This window comes from Ciona intestinalis, unplaced genomic scaffold (assembly GCF_000224145.3).
Source record: "Ciona intestinalis unplaced genomic scaffold, KH HT000162.2, whole genome shotgun sequence".
NCBI classification, from domain to species: Eukaryota; Metazoa; Chordata; class Ascidiacea; order Phlebobranchia; family Cionidae; genus Ciona; species Ciona intestinalis.
In genome coordinates, this window is record NW_004190484.2 from 112,586 (window position 1) to 117,265 (window position 4,680).

Genomic DNA, 4,680 nt, shown 5'->3' on the forward strand with positions numbered 1-4,680 from the left:
CAGTACTGACATTATACATAGTACTGGGCTGCTGAATCAAACCAACAAACTAATCATTGCTTTACTGTAAACAAGTGTAATAGTAAAATTAAAGCAACAAACTAATCATTGCTTTGCTACAAACCAGTGTAATAGTAAAACACAATGTGTGTGTATTTTGTGCACATATATGTATAACCAAAGCAGCTATCATTTATTTTCAATGCCTTTAAAAGCCCATTCTGTTTTATTTTGTACATGAAATGCACTTTTGTTATTGTTTTCATGGAGTTGTGTTTGGTTATACTTTTCAATAAAACAAAACAAAGAACCTGTGCTATATTACAAATTGATTCAGCAGGCACAAGTGATTTCAAATTATAACATGACTGAGTGGTAAGTTAGAGAAAAAAGTTAAGTGGGACTAGCATCTGTTTTGTATATTAGATATATTTATATGTGTGTTGTGTTTTATGTATATTTGTATATTAATACATTGTGAACAATACATTTTTTACCAAATTAGTGTTTATGATGGTTTAGACTACTTTTTTTTTGGTAGTAGTAATTTTAAATTCAAAATCACTCTTAATTATGTAAAAATATTGGTTAAATGTATTGCGTACATATGGGGAGAACTAAAATATTCAATTTCGTCGTTTAAGAAAAGAGGCTAAATGGCCATGTGAACGCACGTCAATTCTGGCCAAAAATTGCCTCTTTTTTTGGCCTGGCCAGTTTTGGAAAAGACTCTTTCGTTTGGCCATGTGAACGGGCTAATAATACACTTACGGTATTTAATTGCGCAATAATAGGGATTGTGACTAATGCAATGCGTAACAATTCAAACCAATATTTCAACTCGTGTTTGTTCGAAGAGTGTAGATCAGTGTATTACCAAATATAAAATACCAACAGTCTTAAAGCACTATTAAATTTCTGGTAAGACAACTCATCACAGGTAGTGCGAGGTTTTTTAACTGTAGTTGGTAATTGCCGATAAGTTTTATTAAACCAAAGAAAGCAATTCTAGTAGAGCATTTCTTACTTAAACTAGCTTCTGGTAATAAACTAGTGATATTAATAATATCAATGTTGCCCAAGCACATAAAGGCTTATAAGCAAAACTTTATTTTAATCGCCAAATGTTTAGCCCTGTGACAGTTAGTGCTGCGATTCGTTGCCAGGTGTCGCTGAGCGCAACTTTCAACGTCCAAATTGTCGCGAGAAAATTAATCATTCTGTCGTCATAATACGTCACATCAGTGGCCGTATTATCGTTACATATTTTCGTTAACGTATAGCTTTAAACAAATAACGGCGCACGTTAAAGCAGGGGCGCAACCAGGGGGGCTTTTTTGCTGTCATGACAGCCCCCTTTTCCGCAGACACGCACGCAGCCAGAAAGTGCTAAGACGCACACACACGCGTTGCATTCAATATTACATTCCTTCGCTTGGAATTGGAACAACTTTTCGTTCAATTGTTACGTCACTTGTCCTATTGTAACGTAACTATTAATTATGACGTTTCATAATATAACAATCTGGAGGAATGTGCCCACTGCCCAACCAACCACGAGATCGAAACATCGTGTATCAGCATCACTATTTTATGCTCTGCGCCGGCGTAGGAAATAAAGGAAGACGCATGTGGTAGCATACATTCAACACTTAACAAACGAAGCAATCGTTGTGAATTTATTCTCGTGAAAAGTGACGTAATAAAACTCTGGTTCTCGTGCGGTGCCAACGAACACGTTTTTTGGCTTCTGTCCAAGCTCTGCCGGGGCGATACTTTGTAATATCATATTACAATTTGCGTTGGTTCCAATTTACTGATAGCGAACAGCCCCCCTGGTTGCGCCCCTGATTATAAATAAAACATATCATCAATTTATGGGTTTTATAGAAATGGATCAAAGTTTTTGTTTATATTTCATGCAATATCGGGTTGTTTAGACGTCATAATTCCAAGTGTATTCCAGAACGTGCAAAACATGCTTTCCTTTCCCTATATTTCCCCAATTACTATTTTTTCTCTAACTTTGTGTCCTACTCCTCCAAGTCTCTCTTTTAAAAATGAGAGAATGTTTTGTTCGCAGAGAGCACTTTACCTCTCGCCTGTTTCTTTTTACAAAACGAGAGAATGCTTTGTGATTTGCATGCGTTATAGAAGAGAACCACGCCGAGGGCTTTTACCCATTAAATAGCGGGGTTAAGGTTTTCTCTAGCATAAAACAGTGCGAAAAACAAGGTTATAACAAACTGTAACATACGTAATTTATCCCTATTGCGACATAACATACCGCGATTGTGACATATTAAATCGTTAACCTTACACAAGTCGGGTGAATTATGGTGGCGAAGCATGTTTTAGGGCATTTTCAAAGTTAGCTTTCTGTACAAACGCCCAAGTTTTTTTGCAAAAAAATGCAGGTATCAGTAAGGCCTATAGAACATTTTAAAACCAAAATTTCGGTGGCCATCAGCTAAAGGATATAGATGTATAATACATGTGTAACACAGTGTAAGTCTCACCTTTGCAATTGTATTGATCACCAACAGCATAAACCATAATATCTTAAGCTCCCCAAGATTATTATGAAATATTTTGAAAATTGTTCACCACTTACCAGAATTGCTGAATAACTGCAACAACTTCGTGAAAAGAACTCCCATTATTCCTTCCAGAAATAGGAATGCCTACTATAACGAAATGCTCCGCATACTTCGATACGTTTAATCGTACTTAAAGTATTGGATTAAATTGAAATTATTGCAACTTCTACGTTCTTCAGATCCTGGTGAAATAATTAAACTTACCATTAATTTCAGAAAATACACGCAAACTTTTCCACCAGAGGGCGCTGAGTCTATATATTGTTTTCGTTGGGAGTTGAAAGATTTCAACAATGAAAGATTTCAGTCAAAATAGATGCCAATATTTCCAAAATCAAAATAGATGGTTTTTGGGTAATACCACGAATTAGTACTATCATTCCTTTATTAATTGACACCAATTTACTACTCTGTTTTTCGCACAAGCCACTTCTCATAAATTATCTCCAAATGCAAATGACTGAATTTCGAATATATTTTCAAAATATTATCTTTTTATTATATCAGTATCTTATATTTAAATATCCCCTGAAGTATTAATTATTGAATTAAAAGCAAACTTTTCAAAGTTTGGCAATGAAAACATACAAAATTACAATGTGGGGGAAGATGGGACTCTAAAAAATAAAAATATATTTACATTAGCAGTATTCTGCAACTTGTAGTTAACCTACCAAATCTAACCGGCTGTGCTAGTTTCTTTGCCATGTAAACTTTATATATATAACGTTAAACCGATATTTTTTGTTGTTTTTTTTTGCTCGATCCATGTGGCCTTTTCTCGTATACGCGATTATCTATAATGACGGTTTTGTCTTCGATCGAATGCTTTGATTGATAATACCTTTTGTTGTTCTTTTAATCATCGTCGGTTCAGGCGGGGAGTATTGAAAGTACGGTTTTCTAGCCTAATTCTGCTTTTAACGTTCTTTATTGTTTACTACCAGTACTAAATGGGACGAGAGAATGGAATGAAAAAGGTGTACCATCTTCCCCCACCCTGTACTGTACTTATTCAAGTATTTCTTTTTTTTGGTTGTTTATATTTTGTTGTTGCAAATATACCGAATATACGTACTAAAAAAACGGTTTCTGTAAGGTTTTAAATAGTAAATGATTTTACTTTTTTAAATTTAAGTAAGCAACAGTTTTAAAGTTAACTTGTAATAAACTAGGCTTAAATTTTCCAAATTTTTATTTTACCCCCTTTTACCTGTTTTCACCCTTATTTGGCAATGTTGCATTTTTGCAACAAATAGTGATTGCCAAAATGAGAAAGAAACAAAAAAATTCCAAATCTTAAACTTTACACATACATATATACCAAAAAACATAACAAATATTTTTTGGTATATAGCTAAATCATAAAATGCCAATAAAAGGGTTAACATTGATGGATTTGAATGTTTTGTCTTATATACCAGCGAAACAATTACCTGTAAATACTGCCAAAAGCCAGGTCATAAGCAAGCAAAGTGCCCTGTCAGAATAAAGGACTACTCTTCATTATAGCAACAAGCCGAAGGCGGGAACCACAAGAGGAATAGTACAACTCAGAAAGCAACCGAAACCACATAACCAACGAGAACTGCCAGAAGCTCAAAGCTCCATCTAACAAGCTCAGAAACCTCACAGGCCAGACCCAAGTCGACAACTCCCAGCTGCGAAGTCTTTTGCCCCGGGTGTGATCGCGAGGGCCGACTCCAACTAGAATGTAAAACGTTTTACTGTTTCGCTGCACGACTGACTTCAAGGCTGCAAAGACATGTTGCTCAACCACCAAGCGTTTCCTCGTCATCTCAACGTCAACAAAGACGCCGTGTGCACTGTGCAAGGAGACCGTAACCGGCTATTTCCCGCCCGGCTAATTCCCCCCAATGACAATTTCCCCCGGCTAATTCCCCCCAATGACTATTTCCCCCCGGCTATTTCCCCCCCGTGACTATTCCCCACNCGGCTAATTCCCCCCNGATGACTATTCCCCCAGGCTATTTCCCCCCCGGCTATTTTCCCCTGTGTCTATTCCCCCCGTGACTTCCCCCCGGCTACTTCCCCCTCCCGTCCCCCAGCTATTTCCCCC